General features: G+C 43.2%; 1 protein-coding gene across 6 annotated transcripts in view; it reads right to left on the bottom strand.

The window, feature by feature from the left end:
• ANKS1B (ankyrin repeat and sterile alpha motif domain containing 1B) overlaps positions 1 to 25,425 on the bottom strand; it is a 754,152-nt gene that overhangs the window by 679,810 nt on the left and 48,917 nt on the right. The window lies entirely within an intron of this gene.

Raw genomic sequence — 25,425 nt, 5'->3', positions numbered from 1 at the left:
TAAAATGCAAGTCCCATTTCACAATCTACTCTCCAAGTGCATATGAGTATGACAGGCAAGAGGGAAGCAATACCCAAAATAAGATTATGAGGTTGCTCAGGGTGGGATGGGAGTTTCACATTAGTTCCTGCTATTCTTAAAACATTTATATAATATATATTTCTTTTTATTATTTTAAAGGGTATTAAATTGAGAGCATTCACACAGGAGAGTGGTCATTTTTTTTTATAGTTGTTTGAAGAACTATTGAAAAAGTTGGGTTTTGAGGAGGGATTTGAAGGAGGAGATGGAAATGTATGGTTGAAAAGATAATTGGCTGGATAGTAATTATTGAAGGAATTCAAAGGAAAATAATACAGGCCTTTTCATTTGGATTGCAATATTGGGGGGAAAAAAAGATCTGTCTTTCCTACATCTCATTCTGATGGTTCCCTGGACAAGGGGAGTTTGGGTTGTTGGTTCAGGTATCTTGACAGCAGAATAGTTCAGTTCAACCAAGAATTCCACATTTGCATTTGGCAATAGGCAACCTGAATCACCTGAATTGGGATGCTTAGAGTAGGAGAATAATTTCCCTTCATGTGCTGAGAATCGGGACAAATACTTGTATTATCCAGGTGAATCTTCAGAAGACTGGTTTATTCTTTAAGGAGGAGGGTATTTATCACCCTCACATGAAGGGTCTCAAAAAAGAGAGACCCATCCTTGGTGTTTTAAGTGAGGTGACAGGCAAAAAGGGGAGCTGTCTAAAGAACCAATGACCAGGGATGTCCATGTGGTGGGGATTTGCAGGGAGCTATATGAACACAGTGTGACATGATTTGAGGGTGTCTAGGTGGAGCTGGCACCTTAAGGGTAAGGGTTAGTCAGGCTCACCCTCAGATTCATACTAGCTGTTGAACCACCTATAGATTGAAGGCTGGAGGAGGACTATCCCAGAGCTGGAAATCCTGAAGAGCTCTGGGGGGAGCTCTTGACTGAAGTGAAAGGGTGGAAGGAGCTGAACATGGGAACAGAACAGGGGCTTTTTGATGTTGTTAGCTGGGACCCTGAAGCAGATAGGGATAGGATTCCCAGGTTTCATCAAAGTGTTCCCACAAAGACTCTGACCCTGCCAGATGGAGACCAGTGTGGACAGATAAAGAACAGGCAAACACTTCTCCAGGAAAAGAGTCTGCAGAGAGAGCTACTGAGGCTAACTCATCTTTGAGCATGCAAACAGAAGGAATGCAAAGTCTGTGCAATTCACCAGATGTGGTTATAGAAAGGCAGAAAGCACTGACAGACAAATCACACTGAAATTTAAAAAAAAAGCCAACCCAAAATATCTCTTTCCTGCCTCTAATATTAGGAAAAGATGGAAAAACCCAGCAGTTCAAAGGCTGATGGAGCAATGGATTCCCAGAACAGATACATGCAACGGTATATTTCTTTGACAGTACAGTGCAGTCACGTGGGAGACACAAGTTTAATATCAAACTCAGGACATAAAAATGAATTGATTTAAGAAGAAGGTTTGGGGGCTATTTTTAAATGTCAAGAGGAATTTTAGACTTAAGTGCTAAAAAATGGCCCCAGAAGATTAGGCAATGGAAATGGGCAGGTTACAAACTTTACATCTCAGTTTGTGCATAATATCATCCTATTTATATCGTAAAACTCACGCTTCTTTTTCCCTTTTCTTTGATATGTTGTGTGCAACTTAAACTCAATATTGGGTTAAAATTGAACTGGGATAAGACAAACCATACAGATAGTACAAGCTTTTCTCTCCAAAGACTAACAGCTGCAACTTGTGAGCTCACTTAAAATATCTAAGAATACAAATATATGTAATAACTGTGTGAAACAAATGACTACAAAGTAATTTACAATCCAATGCTTCATAACATTCCTGAAGATCTCAATCTAGAGACTTTTCTTCCATTCTATTCAACAGGAGGGAACAGTACTATTAAAATATCAGTCTCCACCAGGTTGATCTGCTTGTTTCGGAGTATCATCTGTTTCTTGACAGCTTGTTATTTTTTTAAACTATTGAGATAATGATCTTCTTCCTACTGATAGTTTAATCAACTCATTTGCCAGTCTCAGGTGAGCGAGTGACAATTCTTAATGATCACTCTTGTTACCTGGCCACTCAAAACAATTTATTGCTCCCTGGCTCAGAGACAAATTATTATATAATTTGGCTATTGGGCAAAACTCACTGCAGGCATGAAATAAGTATCAATAACTCATGTGTACCAGTGGTGACGCTGGTTGACTAAATTTAAAATAGAAAAGAAAGATATGGGCCTTCTAAATCTAAGAGAGGCCACAGACACTAAATGTGTGGTAGAGAAGCTTGGCATGACACTGAGTAAGGAAGCAGCAGTGAGGTATCTAAAACCCTCTAGGTAAATACTCTTTTTTTCCCTTAGCATAACATCCAAGAACACAACATCCAGAAATAATGTAGAAATAAACAAACAAACAAACAAAACCTGCTTAGTAGATGAAGTGCTAGCCAAGCTGCTTGATGTATTTATGTGACCTGGTTGACATATTCAGATTCTGTAGAATCTAAGCTTTCATTTTTAAAAAAATGTCTGTCCCTCGTGATTAGGAAGAAAACTTTCCACACTTGAACCAAACATAAACTGATGCTGTGTTGTCTTCCCTGAGCCTGAGCCTGGTCACAGTGTGAAACAATTGCTCTGAGAGGAGTGAACTCATCATTCAACTCAATACAATCTAAAGCCAACAAATGACACTTAGAAGTCAATATTTAATATGTTATTGCTCATTTTAGCACATGGAATGAAGACTGCGGTGGAAGCGAAGCCCTTATGGGTGGGATTGGACATTGATGCAGGAAGGAAAATGTAAAGAAAAGAAAGGAGGAGGAAGACATACAAAGACAAGGAAAGAAGAGACAAACTGAGAAAGATGGGAAAGGAAAAGACGCAATAAACTGAAAGAGTAGTGGTCCTACTGAATAATACTGAATATAACAATAAGGCACTTAAATAATAAAAGATAGTGTTATAATCTTAAATTATATAATAAATAAATAAATAAATAAAGTATATAATCTTAAATTTATACCCCAGCCCACGGATCACAGTTAAAAAGGAAAAAGAAAACAGCAGCTCACAGACAGCAATTTAGCCCATATACACACAATTCAGAACTGGAAACTACATCTCTCCTTGCATACTAACTATATGACGTGACTCTATCTTAAACTTAATTTTAATTAAATATAGTAGATGTTATAAACAAAATCACATACCCACAAATTTAGTGTGACAATCTTCTGTATATTACATTCTGTGGAAGACTTTGTAATTGGATAAATATAAACAGGCAGTAAGTTTATTTACTTGTCTCTTCCTAAGGCCAAATGTGCATTACCTGTATCTGGAAATCAGTCTTGTCCCTAGACATTAAGCTATGCCAAGCAGAAATTACATTCTTAACATCTCTGGTAAAAAGCTCCAAATTCCTCCCGAAGAAAATACTGGTACTTTGCTTTCATACAGGAACCTATTCAGAGACTTACTAACCAGGAAATAAATAGCTCAAACCTCCTACAAGTGAGAAACAATATAAAGGTCAATATATCTACTATAGAAAACAACACTTCAAGATGTCAACATGAGGATACTACAAAGGCTTTAATTTGCATTTTACTACAGCATTTGGTACAATCTTACCAAATGTAAATTGTATATACTATTGAAGCTGAATCAGCTAATTTTACTTTGTCTATGGTTCAAGATGATTCAAGAACAGAAGATACTACTACAGATATGAGACCAGTCTGACTAAATAATGTTTTGTTTTTTCTTTTTCCCTTGTTCTTTTTGACAGTTACATGAACATACAAATAATCTGAGGATAAATAGTAACTGAAATAAGTAACACAATGAAGATGTATGGCTGGTCTTTCTTTTTTATATAACAAGGGAAAGCCCCTTTAAACAAAGATTTTTTTTCAGGAAAAAGGGAATTCAAATGTTAAAGTTTTACAACTTTAAATATATCTAAAAAGATTAACTTTGTTATTGCCAAAATTCTGAGAGGAAACTTTCACTCATCTGTAGCGCTAACTGAATTTTACAGAAACAAATATAATCTTTCTAAGAAACCTACTGGATTGTTTTAAAATAGGGATTAGTGAACCTTGAAGACTTCAGGGTTCACAAGCCTGTTGAGCCATTAAAAATATATTTTGAAGTTGCACTAAATGAGTTTGAGGTTTATGAAACTCAGAACTTTAGGAAAAAAATAACTGGAAAGGCTTGCAAATTTTCCAGCTTTCTCCTCCCGTACCTTTCCTCCTAACTCCCTGCTCTACCCCCTTTCAGAAGAAGAAGGAATGGACAAAAATCCCTGTCCATTTTTCTTTCTTTCTTTTTTATTTCCTTTCCATTGTGAGGGACAGGTGAAAATGCCAATAACTCTTCCTCCAAACCTTCCTTTTCAAACAAATTCTGTTCTTCCATACTCTTGCCTTTGATTGTCATTTGGGGGAAGAATTGGTGACCAATACCCCATCCAATCCATCATCCTCTGGAGTTATTAGTTGCCTCATCCATTTTCGTTACCCTAAAATATGGCTCAACATTTGGGGAAGCATAAAGGATTCTTCTGATAAACCACCCTGTTAGCTGGAGTTGGAATCCTATATGGAGATGTGTTTCCTACTGACTCATTGTGACAGGCCTTGCTCATTAATTCCATCCTGGACGTAAGAGACATGAGTGACCCTTTGGGGGAGGTAATTTAGGATGAGTTTTAAGTTTTGGTTGTCATTATTATTTGAAAAAAGAAAAGGAGTACTTGTGGCACCTTAGAGACTAACCAATTTATTAGAGTATAAGCTTTCGTGAGCTACAGCTCACTTCCACAATATGCATCTGAGGAAGTGAGCTGTAGCTCACGAAAGCTTATACTCTAATAAATTGGTTAGTCTCTAAGGTGCCACAAGTACTCCTTTTCTTTTTGCGAATACAGACTAACACGGCTGTTACTCTGAAACCTGTCATTATTATTTGAGTTATCACTGAAGCCAAATCATAGGAAGAGGTTAAATCTGGACTAAATATAGCAGGACATATCCTCAGCTGGTGTAACTTGCTGCCCATTTATGCTAGATGAGGATTTGGTCCAGTGTGAATAGATGGGTTTAGAGCTGCTCAATAACTCCACCTGTTCACATTCCCCCTTCCTATTTTCACGGAAGCATGATGTGGAGGGCCAGGGATGTATGCACACGTGTGTGAGTGAATGTTCAGAATCAGAATTTTTGTCTTCCAGTCCATGTTTAGTTGGGAGAAGGAGGTGAAACGTCTGTGCAAAGCTCTCAGCTGCAGCCAGAAGTGATGTTATGTTAGTTCTCAATGGAACTTCCAAAAGGTACAAATTCTGTTCCTCTGTTTACTCCCATAATATTCAAGTAGGTTCAAAATTAGGCAAAATTATTTTGCCCATTCTTTCATTTATTGAAATCATTGTACTCTTTGGAATGTCAATAGTACAGGCAGTGAAGCTGTGCCCCTTTCTTTTGGTGCATCTGATGAAGTGGGCTTTAGCTCACGAAAGCTTATGCTCAAATAAATTTGTTCGTCTCTAAGGTGCCACAAGTACTCCTCGTTCTTTTTGATCTCTCGATAGTAATCCATGCCTTTATCACCTCTACACTGGATTACTGCAATGTATTGTACCTGAAGCAACATCTTAAAACTACAGAGAAAAATCAGGTACAGAATATGTATGACATCGCATTGAGTTGAGCTTCTTGCATACAAGGTTATTCTGACCAAATGATGTCTTCACTTAAACTTGGGCAAACCCAGGTTACCTTCAATAGGATGGCTCAAGTATAACTAGGGATGTAATTTGGTTTGCCTAACCAAAGCTAGGGACTTGTCTACACGGGGACATCAGGAAAGTTAATCTGAATAAACTAAAGGTGGAGATTGAAAGTGCTTTTGTTAAACTGCTGCAAACCAATATGAACACTCTCATTCATAATTAAAGAGGCCTTAATTTGGTTTAGTTTAATTCACATCCAGAGTCTGACCTGCTGTATACCACAGACCACAGAACTTCAGCCAGTTACCTCTTTAATGAATTAATAGTAATTTGTGTTCGACTAAAGCATATCTTCCAGAAAGGCATCCAGTCTTGATCTGAAGATATTAAGAGATGAAGAATCCAACACTTCCCTTAGGAGGGTGTACCAATGATTAATCATTCTCACCATCAAAATTTGTGCCTTATTTCTAAATTGAATTTATCCGGCTTTAACTTCCAGACATTGCTCTTATTATGTCTTTCTCCACTAGATTAAAGAGCCTTTGAGTATCCAAAATGTTCTCCCTGTGAAGGTACTTACCCCACTTGATTTACTTTTTGACCAACTAAACAGATGGAACAATTTAAGTTTCTCACTGCAAGGTATATTTTCCAGCCCTCAGAATGTTTTTGTGGCTGTTCTCTGCACTCCTACAATTTTCAACATTCTTTTAAAAATGTGGACACAAGCTGGACACAGCATTCCAGTACTGGTCTCACCAATGTGTTATACAAGAGTAAAATTACCTCCCTACTCCTACTCGGTACTCCTTTGTTTATACATCCAAAAGGGACATTAGCCCTGTGATGGGTTTGGATCCTGCTGACTATGCCACTCTGATGGGTTAAATCACAGAAACCCCCTGGGAGCTGCCACCTGATGTGCCAAGACTACTTCTGCTCCTGCTTTCCTGCCCTGCCAGCTTAGGACTCCAGCACCCTGCCTGGTTTGAGCCAGACCCGCTAGCCTGTTGCAAACCCAGACCCAGGTCTGAACCACCTCCCCTAACAGCTGTAGGCTTAACTGAAAGCAGCTTACAGAAGTGTTCCCATCTTTAACACTCAGATGCCCAACTCCCAATGGGGTCCAAACCCCAAATAAATCTGTTTTACCCTGTATAAAGTTTATACAGGATAAACTCATAAATTGTTCACCCTCTATAACACTGATAGAGAGATATGCACAGCTTCCCCCTCTCAAGTATTAATACATGCTCTGGGTTAATTAATAAGTAAAAAGTGATTTTATTAAATACAGAAAGTAGGATTTAAGTGGTTCCAAGTAGTAACAGACAGAACAAAGTGAATTACCAAGCAAAAGAAAATAAAACCCGCAAGTCTATGTCTAATAAAACTGAATACAGACAAAACCTCACCAGTTTCAGTAAGCTTCCTTTTACAGACTAATCTCCTTTTAGTCCGGGTCCAGCAATCACTCACACCCCCTGTAGTTACTGTCTTTTGTTCCAGTTTCTTTCAGGTATCCTTGAGGGTGGAGACGTTATCTCCTTAACCAGCTGAAGACAAAATGGAGGGGTCTCCCACAGGCTTAAACAGACTTTCTCTTGTGAATGGAGACCCTCTCCTCTCTTCTATGCAAAGTCCAGCTCTAGGATGGAGTTCTGGAGTCACCTGGTCAAGTCACATGTCCATGCATGACTCACAGTTTTTACAGGCAGAAGCCATTGCCCACATGGTATCTTGAATGTCTCCAGGAAGACTTCTTATGTGGATTGGAGCATTCCAAGATGCATTGTTCCGTAAGTGCTTCTTAATTGGGCACTTAACTTTGTGAATTCCTTTCTCCAGGAACTGACCAAATGCTCTACTAAGGTTATTTAGAAATCAAGCCAGTACACGGCCAATATTCATAACTTTGAATACAAAAATGATACATGCATACAAATAGGATTAATAGATTCAGTAGATCATAACCTTTACATAGATATGTTACATGGCATATGTAGCACAGAACATATTCCAGTTGTGTCATATATATTCATAAGCATATTTCCATAAAGCCTTATGGGGAGCACTGTCACAAGCCCTTTTTCCCCACAATATCACAATGATAGCTCATACTCAGTTGCTTATCCACTATGACTCCCAAAACCTTTTCAGAGTCACTGCTTTCTGGGATACAGTCCCCCATTCTATAGCTATGTCCTGCATTCTTTTTTTCCTAGATGTACAGCCATGTATTTAGCTATATTAAAACACATACTTTGAATGGATCCAGCTTATCAGCAGATCCAGATCACTCCAAATGACTGCCCTGTCCTCATCATAAATTTACCACTCCTACAGTCTTTGTATCATTCACAAATCTTATCAGCAGTGATTTTATATTTACTTCCAGATCATCGATCAAAATATTTAATAGCATTGGGCCTAGAATCTATCCCTGTTGAACTCTACTAGAAATACCCTCATTTGATGATGATTCCCCAGTGATAACTACATTTTGAGATTTGTCTGTTAGCCAGCTCTTAATTCATTTAATGTGTGCTTTGATGTTTTATAGTGCTTGGTTTTTAATCAGAATGTTACGCATAGTAAGTTGAACATCTTACAAAGTTTTAAATATATTACATCTATGCACTTATCTTTATCAACAAAACTTCGTATCTCATCAAAGAATGAAATCAGGTTTGTTTGACAAGACGTATTTTCCATAAAACCATATTGGCTGGCATTTAATTATATCCCCATGCTTATTTCTTTACTGACTGAATCACATATCAGTTTTCCGTTATTTTGCCTGGGATTGATGTCAGGCTAACTGGCTAACCCAAGTCATTTTCTTGCCCTTTATGAATATTGATACAAAATGAGCACTCTTCCAGTCTTCTGGAATTCTCCATGATTCATTAAAAAATTAAAGCCAGAGTGCCAGAGATCTTGTCAGTGAACTCAACATCAGCGTTAGTTACATGCTGTTTAACATCCTCCTTGGTTACTAAGGCCTGGATTCAAAAAGGGTCTTAGGCATTGTGACGCACAGTGTAGCAATGCTTAGCTTTTAGGCACCTAGAAAATCACTGGAACAACACTGTGATCTACCAAAGCCTAAGTTAGGCACCTAGGTTCCCTATACAATGCATGAGGAGAAATAGGTGCCTAAGAGCTTGTCTTCATGTAGAGTGCTACAGCAGCTTCTCCTGTCAGCATAGTTAATCCATCTCCCCAAGAGGCTGTAGCTATGTTGACACAGTGCTGTCTACATGGGGGGCTAGGTTAGTATAACTACATGGCTCAGGGGTGTGGATTTTCACACCACTGAGCTATGTAGTTATACCGATATAGATCTATAGTGTAGACCTGGCCTAAGAATGAGATCCCCAAAAGCCAGCATGCTAGACAAAGCCTAAGCTAGCCAATGGGAGATGCCCGTGACAGGGAGGTATCCTAAACCCTGCCTCTCTCAGGGAATTAGGCACCTAAGTCTGGGCTGCTGTATAGTGTAGGATGTTTAAAACTAGACTGGACAAAATACTAAAAACGGTACTATGAAGAACATGGAGTATATGACCTAAAATGTCTTTTCCATGTGCAATCTCTATGCTAAAACTATGATGGTGTACAACAATCAATGACTTAATGAGAACCTTTCTCTATAAGTATAATTTAAATACCTGGTAAATTAGATCAAAACTTAACCAATTTGTATGCACCTAGGGGAAAATAATTTGCTAAATAATAGGCAGTCATTGTTCATTAAAAAAGAATTCCTAGGTAATCTAAATATATTATTTGATAGAGCAACAAGATTAGTGGATAAAGATGTGATGAACATAGCATAGTAAATATCTTGGCGTTAGTCAATTATTTCATACTATTCCATATGGCATTCTTCTAGGGAAACTAGAGAAATCTATTTTAGCTGGATATACAATTGTCTAAAAAAATCAAACAAAGAAAATAATTATTAGCGACTCAGTGTCAAGTTGAAATGAGTTGTCAAATGGGGACTTGCAAGGGTTTATTTCCAGTTCAGTATTTTCATTCACAGCTTGGAGGATGGAATGAAGGGTAGGTTACTCAGATTTATAGATGATGCAAAGCTGGAGGGGATCAAAAATACTTTAGAGGATAGGATTAGAATAATGGGTTGAAATCAATAAAATGAAATTTGATAAAGAAAACTGTAAAACTGGTTACATAAGAAGAATAAATAAAATGCACAAATACAGAATGAGGAAAGAGTACTGACTAGGCAGTAGTTACCACACAGAAGCATCCAGGGGTTATAATTATCATAATTTATTTGTATTATAATAGTCTCTAAAGACCCCAGCCAAGATCAGGACACCATTGTGCTACATACTTCACATACACATAATAGAAACCCCATAATGTGAAACCCCACAGAAGGCGTTAAAAGATTGTTCTGGTAGGGTGACCAGATGTCCCGATTTTATAAGAACAGTCCCGATATTTGGGGCTTTTTCTTATATATGCTCCTATTACCCACCAACCCCTGTCCCAATTTCTCACACTTGCTATCTGGTCAGCCTAAGTGCTGGGCCCAGGTACCTCCAGCCCTGCAGAGCATGGTCCAATTGGAGGAAAAGCAGAAAAGGGAGCAACCAACTCAGAAACAGGGAGGAGCTGAAGAAGCCTCTCTGAGGGACACAGACTGTATGCTGAATCTGGTTGGGGCTGATGGTTTGATTGCCTTTTCTTTTGTTTTTCACCTTAAATTTGTACTGGTAGCTGGGGGAGAAAAACAGATGGTAGGAAATAATCCAGGGAAGGTAACTTGGAGGGTACTTTTGGTAGCCATTGGTGACCCTCCTAGGCTCTGGGTCAAAGCCTGGTGAAGTGGGCAGTCCAGGGCTCCCCTACCACTGCCCACCTCACCACACCACTGATTAAAAGAGGGTCTGGACTGCAAGACTTGCCACATAGGGAGGTGGCACCACCCCACCAAGGACTCTATTACATCACCCTCCTCCCAATAAAATAGTTCACAGTTTAAAGAGACAAGACAGAAGAATGGTGTGAGAAAGGAAGTCAGAAAAAAATTATCCCCATTTTACAGGTGAGGCACAGAGGAATTAAGTTAGCTGCCCAGCGAAAAGAAGTCAGTGGTAGAACTACGAACTGACAGATCTTCTGAGTCCGAGAACAACAGAACTATCCTTCCTTTAATGACAAAATAAATATGAATAAACATGATGCTGTTGCCAAAAAAAATCTAAAGGGGGTTGTACTAATTGGATTATTATATGTAAAATAATCACAATAATTACGTAGTAGATTTAAATACAGTTGGACCTCAAATGGAATATTATATTCAGTTCTAGATACCTTATTTAAAAAAATAGAATTGAAAGTAGGATAGAGGCAACAAACAAATGACAGAAGGTTTGGAAATGAGACCTATAACAAAAGGATGAAAAAACTGGGCATGTTCTGTCTGCTGAGAAGAAAAAGGTAGATCGCTAACTGCACAAATACAGTGAAGAGATTACTAATAAAGTAAACAGGTCAGGTAATAAATGAGAACATAACAAGATGTAATGGTCTTGATCAGCCACACAGAATATTGATGTGTTGTGTTCCCAAAAAATCCAAAAACAAACTCCCCCCATTTCTAGTGAAACAAGTTGTCAAGGGAAATGTAGCAGGAAGGTCTGATGACCAGCTGGCATACTGGTCATGGCCTTATGGTTTCTGCCAGCCTAGTCATTCCAGAGGGGCCCCCAGATAGAGCCTCAATCACCCACAGGTTGTCACTACAGAAGAATGGGGAGGGGGCAAAATAGGGAGACCACAGCCCACCCACTCCACCAGGTCCTGCCCCAGGGCCCTACGGGTTTATCAAAGAATCCAGCCCAGTTATTGGGCTACCCTAAATTGTGTTTCCCTTGGGTCACTTTCTACCAAAATGGAGCTCCTCAGTTTGGGGCATGGTCACTGGCTTAGCAAATTCTCCTCGGTCTCTTAGTGACCTGTTCAATCTCTTTAGGGCTTTCAGCTCCCAAAGAGAAGGCGGGAAACCAAACCACTCCGGCTAAAGGAACCTTCACAAAGCCATTACCATTCCTGACAGTTTTTAGCATCAGCCTTGCTTCCTGGTGCCATCTGCAGGTTCCTGGGCTACCGTTGTCCTTTTAAACTGTTCCTCCATTGGTGGTTACATCACAGGAAGTTACCGAAGCACCTTCATTGGAAGTATTCAAGCCTAAATTTGAGAACTGTCAGTTAGAAATGGCATAATACTACTGAAATCCTGTTACTGACCTCAATAAACAAGATTAACTTTAAGCACATGCTGAAGTCCACTGACTTCAATGAATTTAAGCACATGCTCAAGTGCTTGGCTGAATAGGGTTGTTCTTCAGCATATGCTTAGAGTTAATCACATGTTTAAGTGCTTTGCAGAATTGGACCCATAATGCAGGAGAATGAATGAGAAGGTATATTACAGGTCTGTTTCCATCCAGATGATTGTAGAATACATTTATGCAGATGCGTGATGGAAAACTTATGAGTGTAGAGATCTTATGTTTCTGTGTAAGGCAATGAAGTAGAAGGGATAACAAAGTAATCTCAGTGTTTCATGCTAGTCTTGAGTGACATCAGACATGCTAGATTTGAGAGAGACCAGACAATTCAAAACTATTAAAGCTTATTCACAACAGAACTAGAATTAACTATCCAAAAATGTCCTGCCACTCACACGGCGACCTCCCATGATCAATAGCAAAAAGCTATTACAAAATTAGTTGGGGGAAAGAACATGGTGAATTGCCTGCTGAGTGCGAAGTTTGCGACCTCTCAGGACATCTATGTAGATTTATGTGCAGTGGTGGGGAGGAGCCAGTTGTCATGGTACATATAGGTACCAATGACAAAGAGAGAGGTAGGAGAGAGGTCCTGGAGGGTAAATTTAGGCTGTTAGGTAAGAGATTGAAGTTCAGGATCTCCATGGTAGAAATACTTCCAGTTCCATGAGCAGGGCCAGTTAGACAGGCCTAACTGTGGAGTCTCAATGCGTGGATGAGATGATGGTGTATTGTTTTTGTTTTTTTATTTTGGAGGCCACCACAATGGCCGTGGGTCCCACCAACCTTGCTAATGCCCGCACATAGGTCTTTACATGGGGCGAAGCGGGCACCAGGAGGCAACAGACGCCGTGCTTCCTGGTCAAGGTCGGGAAGGGGCCCCGACCGCTATAGATGGTAGCAGAGGCGGTGGGCGGGAGAGATGATGTAGTGGCAGGTAGAGGGGCTGCCGCCACCTGGGCATATGCCCTGAGGGCCGGAGGAGGGGAACCCGCAGAGCTGGTGGAGGGAACAGTGGGGAGGGACACCACGGCCAATGGCGGGGCCGCGGCAGTGGGGGCAGCTCCTGCCATGGAGGGCAGTTTGTGCCACTACACCGGCACTCACACGCCAGCCCCCTGAAGCTGGGAGCAGCACGGGGCTGAAACCGACAACCCCCCCAAAGCCAGAAACAGTGGGGGGCTGAAGCCAGGTACCCCAGAACCTCCCTCGTCACCCCCGCTGAAGCTGGGAGCTGCACTGGGGACCCTCCCCCATCCACACACAGCCCCTAGCTACCCCCTGCCTGCACATAGCACCAGCTACACCCCTCCCTGCACCCTAAGCTACCCCTCTACCTGCACACAGCCCCTAGCCACCCTTTCCCTGCACCCGGAGTGGTTTTCAAACTTTTTTAACCAAGTCTCTCCTTTGAGTTATATTTTTTGGTTGCATTCCCCCACAGCTCAGACAGGCTGGGTGGCCTCTTGAGCGAGTCTGGGGGTGGAGGTGTCGCTCCCTCTCTGGACCCCGCGATGCAGAGCTGGCTCGAGCTCTGCCAGCCCTTGCCCCCCGCCCCCAAATAGAAGTAAAACTATGCCTATGCCTAAAGGTCCTCCCACCCCCTGGCCCAGAGCCCTGAGTTCCCCCCACCCCGCCCTCACTGGGCCCTGGAGTTTCTATAGCATGTTGAGGGGGGCCTCAGCAAGAAAAAGGGAGAGGGATACTCTATATCCTTGTAAAGAGGAGAGGATAAAAGCTGATAAAGTACGGGTAGGAACTGAAAAGAAACAGTCAAACAAAAAAGAGTCCCATTCAATTATATCACATGAAGGCAGACAATTAAATATTGACAAATTGTATAAGTGCTTGTATATAGATACAAGAAGTCTAATTACTAAAATGGAGGAACTTGAGTGCCTGGTATTAAATGAGGATATTGATGTAATAGGCATCACAGAAACTTAACGGAATGATAATAATCAATGGGACGGAGTAATACCATGGTACAAAATATATAGGAATGAGAGTAGATCATGCTGCTGAGGGAGTGGCACTATACAGTAAAGCAAGAACTTTTAAAATTCAAAAAAGTTTTCTATAGGCACCCAAATGTACTTTTATTTTATAAAGTTATGTATGTGAGTAATGTAACTGAAGTCAATGGGACTAGTCTGATGCATAAAGATAAACACAGGCCCAATGTTTGTAGGGTTGAGACTTAGCTTAGATTTAACTTTAAAAAGTGAAACAGAGCAGGAAGAAGAGGGTGCAGGAGAAGAGACAAGGGTATCTTCAATAAAATCGTAAATATTCTGTGAGGGCTAATGCATAATATGGTGTAGTAAAGATGGTGGGGGTTTTTGTGACTGTATGGATGTATTAGTTGGCTATGTTTTACCCATGTCTTTGCAAATCATTTTAATTCAGAAAGATAACATTTTTCTAGAGGATATTAAATTTAGAATGGAATTTTAGGGACAGCTGGCTTCAGGATAATTGCTAGATTTGAAGTCTGACAGCAGTGATGATGTCTGTTTCTTTAACCCTTAAATCCCAAACGACAAGTGTATCTGTTCTTGGAATTCTATATTAACACAACTCCCATCCTTTTTACATCTTTTTCTTACATACTATCTCAGCCTAATCTCATTCTTCTCTTAATCTTCTTTCCTTTTGAAAGAGGTGCCTACTGCCTCACTAATTTACCTCTTCCAGCAAGAATCAAAAAAGGCAGGAGGAGATGCATCTGCTCCTCCCCTTTCTTCACTCTCCTTGTGGCTGAATTCTTTCATGCAAAGGTACTCTGGGCTCTATGCCTATTCTGCCTCATCCTTTTCCTTGCAGATTTTCAGAATTGCCCACCTTTGGTGTTTCCTGAAATGAGGTCCAGGCAGCAATGGGAACTGGAATTAGGTTTTTACTCAGGCCAGGGTGGAGGGGAAGCCAGCTGCAGATCAAAGGCAGGGTAGGCCAGTATCTAAATTAACCATCCTTTCTGGCACAGAACTGCCTACTACTCTCAACATCTGGAAACAAGCCAGTGTAAGCACTTACTTGGAGTGTAAACTCCTTGGGGCAGGGACCATCTATTTTATCTGTGTTTGTTTAGCATCTAGGTGTCAGACAACCAGGATGAGGGCACTCAGGCTCCAGAGCTAGAGTCAGGCATCACACCCCATACAGCCAGAGTCAGCAGACAGGAACAAACCCCAAGGGTCAAAGTGGAAGGCAGGCACTGGGTACCAGAGCCCAGGGTCAAGCCAGAGTCAGTAGTTAGGAGCCAAAGCCAAGGATCAAACCAGAGGGCAAGAACTGGAGTAAGTTGGGTAGTAGGCAAGGAGGGGTTCAAGGCAGGGGTAGGACAGAGGCAAGGATGGGGGAAAGGCAGGAGCAGGCACAGGGTGGGCATGAGCATTGAGAAGCCAGCAAGCTTCTACTGCTGCTGCCTGCTGGCTTAAGAGCTAGCCTGCTGGCCCCTATAGCCAAAAAGGTGGCATGGCCAATCAGGCAGTCTGCTGCAGCTGTACTGATGAGGTTGCCTGGAAATTAGCTCTGCTGCAGGCCCTGACTCCTGACACTAGGATAATGGGGTTCTGGTCCATGACTAGGGCTTCTAGACACTATGGTCGTACATGTAATAATAATAGTGAGGGTGCAAAACATTTCAGGACTAGCTTGTTTCTATGCAAAATGAAAATTGAACTTTGAGATGTTTTGGTTGTCTTCCAGTATTGCTATCTTTTTAATTAGATCTCAGGTAATGTAGATCTAAAGTAAGGAAGATATTGCTATAAATTAGGGTATATGTTTTTGTTTCTTTCATTAAACTAGCCCTTGTTAAGAACACAACCCACTTGCAACTTCTTTTAGCAGGGAAATTGACAAAAGGGATAGGACAGAGGCAAAGCTGGGGGCAAGGCAGGAACAGGCACAGAGCTCTTTGACTCTGTCCCTCAGCCTTTCTGCGGACCCAGAGAGCTCAGTCAAAGCTACACATGGTGCAACATAACAGAGAACTACATGGTGCAAGCCTCACTACTTTACAATGCCATTTATACAGAGGCACTTTTCAGTGTAAAACAGCACTTTAAAGCAATCAAAATAAAAAAGTAAGTAGAGCTGGTTGGGAAACGGAAATCCTTTTCCACAAAAAATGTTGCATTTTTGTAATTCTTTTCATTCCACACTGGGACAAAACATTAAAAACCCCTTGCAGGAAGGGATTTCCATTTTCCAGTCAGCTCTATTTATTTTCTCAGTGGTTAGCGCACTCTCCTGAGAGGTGGGAGACCGCTGCTCAAACCCTTTCTCTTCATCCGGCAAAAGAGGGCAATTGAACCTGGGTCTTCCATATCTCAGGTGAGTGCTCTAGCCACTGGGCTAAAAAGCTGTAATGTAGGCACCAGCACCACTGCCTCCTCCTTCAGCCATTTTGTGTGGAGTAAGGCAGATGCCTAACTCATTCTGACAAGAAAACAACTTAGGCTTCTAAGCTGTCTGACTCCAGCCAATTGTATACCCAGCTAAAATAGATTTCTCTAGTTTCCCTAGAAGAATGCCATATGGAACAGTATGAAATAATCGACTAACGCCAAGATATTTACTATGCTATGTTCATCACATCTTTATCCACTAATCTTGTTGCTCTATCAAATAATATATTTAGATTACCTAGGAATTCTTTTTTAATGAACAATGACTGCCTATTATTTAGCAAATTATTTTCCCCTAGGTGCATACAAATTGGTTAAGTTTTGATCTAATTTACCAGGTATTTAAATTTTAATTTTAATTTACCAGGTATTCTCCAGGGCTGGATCACCCACAGGAAAAATATGGTGGGTGCTCAGCATCCACCGTCAGCCCCATGAATCAGCTCCTCTCCCTCCCTCCCAATGCCGCCTGACCTCTGTGATCAGGTGTTCAGTGGCATGCAGGAGGTGCTGGGGGGAAGGGGGAGGATCGGGGCAGGAGGAGGTGGGGGGAGAGGTGGGAAGTGGTGGGGCGGGGGCAGAGCAGGGGCAGGAAGAGGCAGGGTGAGGGGTGAGGGCTTGGGGGAAGGAGTGGAGTGGACGCGGAGCGAGGGTCAAGCACCCACTAGGAACCGGGGAAGTCGGCGCCTCTGCACAACCATCAAGAGGTCTGTGATTCAGCCAGTCAATATTAGTACCTCTCAGGCTATGGCTACACTACAGAGCTTACAGCAGCACAGCTGCACCACTCTAGCTCTGCTAGTGCAGACACTCTAAGCCAAAGGGAGAGAGCTCTCCCACCAACCTAATTACTCCAGCCCCCATGAGCTCTCCCACTGACATAGTGCTGTCCAAACTGGTGCTTAGGTCAGTGTAACTTATGTCGCTGAGGGGGGTGGTTTATGCACACCCCTGAGCAACATAACTTATACCGACCAAACCTACAGTGTGTACATAGCCGCAGTTTAACTCTACAAGGCAGCAAAAGGAAACTGTTTTATTGAGAAAACTGTAAATGATCCCAAATTTGGATCACTAATGCTACTCTGTTCCCCCATGAGGCACACCAAATTTCAAAGCAATCTGAGTAACCATTTCGATATTAGAGTTCTTAAGTGTCAAGTTTAAAGAATATAAAATGGCAGGAATGGAAACTCTCTAGATTTTTTTCTGTATTGGCATAAGCACAGTGTAAAAAATGTACATTTTCTTAAATACTGTTCTCAATTTGGGTCCCCCAGAGATTTAATGGGCACCATGCACTGCTTTGGGTAAAACTCAACAGATTGAGACCATTTTGACCTGCACCAATAGTTTGATCTCTGGCTCTGGGCAAAACCCCCCCACATAGAAACTTTTTTAAAAGGGTTATTTTCTGGGGGTCTTATATCTCTGGAACCATTGGCTCAGATGACTCCAAATATTGGTCACTGCACCCTCCTGAGGCACAGCAAATTTCAAAGAAATCTGACTACACATGTCAACTTTAGAGGACTTAGGCTGACCTTGAAACAGATGTTGTGATGTAACCTTAACTATAGTGGAGCTACTGCATCACTATAAGTTAAAATCCAAATATATTATACCTACTGTATTCTCTTCCTCCTCCAATTTTAAAATTCTATCCTAACATGGACCCAAATTTGGCACAACTTTTTCTTCATAAATCACTGCTGCTAATTGTAGAAAATTAGTGATTTTTTTATAATTCAAATAATAAGAAATCTAATTGAATATTTATTCTAGGGACAGCAACTTCTAGGATCTCTTTGCCTTTTTGCAAATTGTATCATATTTGCTGCTCTCATATTTCAGTATCTTCGCAGTTCTCCTTGGTATTTCAAAAATAAATGTCAGAGTAGGTTTCTTAGCTAATTCCTTAATACCATAGGATGCTTATCCTTCAGAATAAACAAATATTCAAGTATTGTATTCTGTTATCTCATCTTTATCAATGTTTATTTCTACAGTATCTTCTTTCCTTATCAGTTGCTCAAAAACTTTTAAAATGTATATTTCATGTTAAAATCTGTCTTAATAAAGGAATTCAAAATCTCAGCCATTCTGAGCCAACATTAATTAAATTCTCCTCTTCTTTTATTGATGGATTTGCTTTCTCCGTACTACCTTCTTTGTTTCCCTCCTGACACATTTGTAAGTGTCCTTTTATTCCTCCTTAAATCCTTTTGTGGACCATCATCTTATTGCTTTTTTGCTGCTCCCGCTAGCCTCTACTGGCTAAGTAGTCTTCTATAGGTTCTTCACTTTTTCTATCACAATGTTTTGAGGGTTTTTTGTGAAGCCATATTGGAAGCTTCTTGCATTATTTCATTTCTGAAATGTCCATCATTTAACAATGTTTTTAGGATTCCACAGCCTTTTTCCACACTAGTTGAATTTAAGACTTTTTCTATTACACTTTACTCACCAGATTTCTTCATTCTCCAGGATTTGTCTTCCTTGAGTGTAATTACCCATGTATTACTTTGCTGTGAATCTGTTCATCCTATTATACTGAATTCAAGTAGGTCATGGTCTCTTGGGCCAACCTTCTTAAGATATCTCACATTTCCTCAATCAATTTCTCCCTACCCATAAAAAGTAGATTCAAGAATACTACTTCTCTGGCTGGTTTGTCTACTTTCTCAATGGTAAAGTCATCATAGGTGGGGCTGGTAGCTCCTATTATCAAGGTTGACCAACACTTCCCATTAAGACCCTGTTTTCATTAGCTTATAACTTTGCCACATTTCAGTCATTTGGGCTGAAATTTTATATGTTGGGTGTCTTTCTTTTTGGAAACATTTAGGAAAATGGTTGTCAAATCAAAGAAAGAAAATAAGGGAAATACACTGTTTTGCCCATATTAAAAAATTCTGGAAACCTTTTCTGGGAAGTTTTAGTGCCACCATGCTTTGGACCTGAAATTGGCCTCTGTATAAATGACATGCCTTTTGCTTTTCCCCTGAAAAATTGGCACAAATTTGGCCAAGTTAAAACCTTCTGAGAATTGTAGATTGCACATGGTCATTAGAGATTTCTTAGATTTTAGCACCTAAATTCCCTTAAGATTCCGTCCATATTGAACATGCTCCAGCCTGGGACTGAGCAGAATTTCCCCTGCAATTGCAGCTCTCAGCTGCTGTGAACCATACCAGGTTCAGACATCTGAATTGAGAGCAGGAAGTCTCTCTCTTTTGTGCTCTCAATGATCCCCCAGCTGGGCCCAGATAGTGCGGAGGAGAAAGCTGTCTGATTTGTATGCAGAGAGGGTAAGAACTACAACTTTTTGTGGTGGAGGTGGAAAGGCAGGGAGGAGCATAGCTGGATGGGCAAAAATTGAGACTGGAGGCTGACACAGGAGGAGAGGGAAATTGAAACTTGGACTTGGGATGCAGGGGGAAGACAGACTGGCTGGGCAAGGAGACTGGGACTGGGATTGTGATCTGGGAAGGGAAACAGGGGACAGTGGGAGCCAAAAAGGGGGGGGGGGGAAATGGTCTAGGAAAGGAAACTGGGAACAATGAGCCTCTGTAACCTTAATTTGGCCCCCCATGTGTATGTATTATGATATGGTCTTTAATTACATGGGTGACAAGTTGGGAATATATGTGAACTCAGTTATATTTTGGGACTGCCATTTTGATTGTATCTTTCACTGTAATTTTCACTTTGTGTTGTAATCTCCGTGTTGGGTTAAAAATATCAAGATACTGTGGAAAACCAATCGATCTTGATAAGGTCAGTCTATTCTAGACCATGCTGTGCTCATGCTAAGGGGTAGGAATCCTAGGAGAGGGCTGCCAATGAGAGGGCCATCAAGGGCCATCAACTCCAATTGTCTCTCAACTACCAGCCCATCCACAAGAACAATGAGTTTCTAAACATAACTGTCGAGGAGAAGGGATGGCAGTCCCACAGCCTGGACATATGGCCAAAGGGGTCAAAGACTATATTTAAGTAGAGTTGCCAGGTGTCCAGTTTTTGACCACAACACCCAGTCAAAAAGGGACCCTGGCAGCTCCAGTCAGCACTGCCAACCGGGCCATTAAAAGTCTGGTTGGCAGTGCAGCAGGGCTACGGCAGGCTCCGGGAAGCAGTGGCATGTCTCCTTTCCGGGTCTTTGGCATAGAAGCAGCCAGGGGACTCTGTGCACTGCCCATGCCCCAAATGCAAGCTCCATAGCTCCCATTGGCCAGGAACTGCGGCCAATGGGAGCTGCAGGGGCAGTGCCTGCGGATGGGGCAGCGCACAGAGCTACCTAGCCACGTCTCCGCATAGGAGCTGGAGGGGGGACATGCCACTGCTTCCAGGAGCTGCCTGAGGTAAGCATCGCCAGGAGCCTGCCCCCCCACCCTCCTCCTGTGCCCCAACCCGCTGCCCTAGCCGTTATCCCCCTCCCGCCCTCCAAACCCCTCGATCCCAGCCTGGAGCCCCCTCCTACATCCCAAACCCCTCATCCCCAGCCCCACCCCAGAGCCCGTACCTCCAGCCGGAGCGCTCATCCCCCCACACCACAACTCCCTGCCCCAACCCAGCGCCCTTCCTGCCCTCCAAACCCCTTGGTCCCAACCTGGAGCCCCCTCCTACATCCCAAATCCCTCATCCTTGGCCCCACACCAGAGCCTGCAACCCCAGCTGGAGTCCTCAGCCCCCCCACACCCAAATTCCCCGCTCCAGCCCAGAGCCCCCTACCACACCCTGAACCCCTCGGCTCCACCACCCAGCCCAGAGCCCCCTCCTACACCCCAAACCCCTCATCCCCGGCCCCACCCCAGAGCCCACACCACCAGCTGGGTCCCTAACTCCCCCACCACCCCCCGCACCCCAACTCCCTGAGCCAGCCCAGCGAAAATGAGCAAGTGAGTGAGGGTGGGGAGAGCAAGTGACAGACACTGACCAGACCCCTGGGTGGCCTGTAATGGAGGCTGGGGGAAGTTAAGCATTCCTAAACCTCACACCACCAGGGGGGTGGGGAGAGGCAGTCTCAGATTACCAGCCAATTTGGAGTCCCCAGAAAAGTCTCCCCCCACCACGGCCCCTGGGCTGGAGGAGCTTTCTCCCTGCTGCAGCCACAGAGCTTTTCCAGACTCAGGGCCACAGTGGGGGAGTGTGTGGGGAAAGGGAAGATGGAAAAGAGTGAGTCGAGGGCAGGGCCTTGGGGGAAGAGGTGAAGTGGGGGCAGAATGGGGCAGAGCCATGAGGGAAGGGGCAGAATGGGGCGGGGCCATGGGTGGGACTGCAGGCAGAAGGGGCAGAGTGGGAGAGGGTCTCCAGAGCTCAAAGCTCTGGCCAGGTCCCAGAGCTCTGCTGCAGTCCCAGCTGGGGCTGAGAGCTCGACCCTGACCGTGGCCTTGACTGGGCTGTCAACCCCACCCCACCCCTGCCCCAGCTGGGCCACAGAGTGGCCAAGAGCAGTGATTGGGGAGGTGGTCTTGGCCGGAAGAGGTGGCACTGGGAGCTAGCCTCCCTAAGGGGAAGCTTCACCAATCACCCATGACCAGGCTTTAAACTCATAAAAAGCATGAGATTAGACCAAGGAGGTTGCATTCACTAATTTGCTGTTTTTCAAAGGTCTGTAACGCTATAGTGGGCTTTCAAAAGTAAACTGTATGTGGCTAAGAAATTCCTTTGTTAAGCTTGTGTTCTTTGCTTTCCTGAAGGGTTTGTTTATAAACCAGAGCTCCGACAACCAAGTGCACTCTTTGTGGAAACATGCCTAAGCAAATAGGGGTTTGGGAGGGCTGTGGCATTGGTTCAGGGGTCTAAGGCGGCTAGACTATGGTGTCCCACTGCCTAGAAGGGTGTCACTCCTGTAGTCTGCACCTAGGAGTGTGCTTGAGAGACCCAGAGCTACAACCAGAGACCAGTCATCACCAGGACCCAGGGCTTTAGCAGCACATGGGATCCAGTGGTTGAGTCCACTTCCAACAGATTAGCATCTCTCTAGGGAGGGGAACTAGGACAGGATTGCTTCCTATTTTTTTTCCACAGGACCCCTGCATCATTCAGTGCACAGGACCTGCTCTAGGGAAGTATCACAGTTGTGTAATGAAGAAGATTGCTGTACGCAGGACCAAGTTGGAATGTGTATACTGAATAAGGCAAGGGAGAGCTAGAAGAGAAAGGATAGTCTCATGGTTAAGGCTGTTGAATTCTGCCCTGGAGAACTGGATTCTATCCCTGCCTCTGTCACAGAGTTCCTGTGTGATGCTAGGCAAGTGACTTTAAGTAGTAAGTGGTGTTCCTCGTCTTTTTGGATGCCTAACTTGAGACCCTGGGGTCTGATGTTCAGAAGTATTGAGTACTCACGTCTGCAACTGAAGTCAATGAAAGCTGTGCTTTGAACATTCAGAGTACTATATAATGCTAAGTACGCTGAAAAATCAGGTCCCAGTCTCAAATTGGGCATCCAACATTAGTAATACTTTTGATCTTAACCTTTCTGTGCCTCAATTCCACATCGGTAAAATGGGGATACCTCATCTCACAGGGATTACTGTGAAAATAAATTAATGTTTGTGAAGCACTCAGATACTATAGGGAGGAAATCAATAAGTTAGTTTTCAGAGCAGGGTTTAAATAGTGTGGAGTAACTAAGGCACAGGGCCACACACTGAACAACAAGAAAACAAAATACTTAATAGCTGGTCGTTGAGTGCACACATTCCATCCTGTGCACTGACTGATGTATGGGTCCTGTGGAAAAAATAGTATGTGATCATGTAATTAAAGACTGGATCATAAAGGATCAGGGCCAGCTCTACCTTTTTTGCCGCCCCAAGCAGCTAAGCAAAAAAAAAAAAAAAAAAGCGGCTGCCGAAGAAGAAAAAATAAAAAAGCTGCTGCCAAAGTGCCGCCGAGGAAGGAAAAAATAAACAAAAAAACCCACCGGAGTGCCGCCCCAAGAACGGCCGAAGTGCCGCCCCTTTTGATTTGCCGCCCCAGGCACCAGCTTCCTTAGCTGGTGCCTAGAGCGAGCCCTGTAAAGCATACATACAAAAGGGGCAAATTAAGGTTGTGTGCGCAACAGGAAACCTTAATTCTGACATCTCCTAACTTTTGAATGCTTTCATTTGCAACCTTAATTCTTTTAATATAGTTTCTGTGTGTGAAATCTTCTATATAAATTACGAATCTCTATGATCATTCATATTTGTTACTCATCAGATATCCAGGCAATCATTCTCCTTTGGGATGGTGTGTACAACCCCACACTGGGCATCAAGGGATTATGGGATTATTTTGGGCTCAGCCACCCCCACCCCACCACACCTGCAGCAAATGTGCCCTCTGCTGGAGGAATTAAAAGACAGGGAATTAACTCATTTGGGTAAAAGAGCTGGAGGTGAACAGACCTGCAGTCCACAGTTTGACCAGAGCAGAGGGAAGCCTAAAGGCTCTGACACAGCTGGACCCACCCCAGAGATAATCAGAGAGGGAAGTATCCCCCTTTCCCTCACCTGTGGACCCTGGATATTGGTAACCCCCTCTTACTTATTTTGGTTTGGACTGCCCCAACAGAGGAAAGCCTTGGACTAAGCTGACTGGGGGAGGAGATGAGAGGAAACAGTCAAGGGAGGAGAGCCTTAAGCAGCCTTGGTTGCCAGACCACTGGTAGCCCAAAGGGCCCTGGTAGCCTGGGCTCATCCCCTCCCTCACAAACCTCTTGGCAGTCAGGGGTTGCAGCCCTAGGCCATGCTCCCCAACAGACCCTGAATGAGGACCATTACACCCCTGCATAAAGCTTCTTTGGGGTTTAAATAATCTATGATTTTTCTATATTCACATCCTAGCTATCAGAATCATCACACCAAGTTTTTTGTAGCCCACTAGATTATAATCGCCATCGATGTTGTTCTTCCCCATGCTCCCTGCACTTCCCTTTAGCACAGGGGTGGGCAAACTTTTTGGCCCAAGGGCCACATGAGGCTGCAAAACTGTATGGAGGGCCAGGTAGGGAAGGCTGTGCCCCCCAAACAGCCTGGCCCCTGCGCCCTATCCACTCCCACCCACTTGCCCCCCTCAGAAGCTCTGACCCATCCAACCCCACCCCCCAGCTGGTTGTCCCCTGACCAACCCTCCCGGCACCCCCTGCCTCAACCACCCCCCTGGGATCCCACCCCCATCCAACCCCCCCTGCTCCCTGTCCCTTGACAGCCCCCCAGGACCACCTACCTAACCGCCTTCACTGTCGCGTGTGCATGCCACCGCTGCTGCCCTCTTACCCTGCCACTCAGAGCGGCAGGAGCTCACAGCCCTGTTGCCTGGACGGAGCCAGCCGCTCTGCCCATGCAACGGCATAACTGCGGGGGACGGGACAGGGGCTAGCCTCCCTGGCCAGGAGCTCAAAGGCTGGGCAGGATGGTCCTGCAGGCCAGATGTGGCCCACGGGCCGTAGGTTGCCCGCCTCTGCTTTAGCACATTAATATTCTTCATGTTGTGGAATAAAACTCCATCTTCCTACCTCCATTATAAATTCAAAAGTCCACACTAGACCATTTCAGTTAAGTGAAGGCTTTTATTGTCGCCTTTGCCTAGAGTACACTAACGGCACCCATCTAATGCAAGCAAGCTTATGTCACAAAAGACATTGTTATGATTACCTATCCAAAACCTTTCTCTTCACTGTCAGTAATTCATAGTATCAATATTCTTATTTTTCGATTTGCAACTGTCATCAGATACATCAGATCTCATTTTGTTCTTAAATTCCTTTTTCAAATTACTGAAATACTCTATGTTCTTATCCGATCTTTCTTAATTGGTTTTTGTTCCCTCATGAACTTTAGTATAAGAATGGAAAATTCCTGGGATTTTCCACTGATTGT

The sequence above is a fragment of the Lepidochelys olivacea genome (genome assembly GCF_965140295.1).
Source record: "Lepidochelys olivacea isolate rLepOli2 genome assembly, chromosome: 1".
Lineage (NCBI taxonomy): Eukaryota > Metazoa > Chordata > Testudines > Cheloniidae > Lepidochelys > Lepidochelys olivacea.
This window is presented reverse-complemented; position numbering and strand designations above follow the sequence as displayed.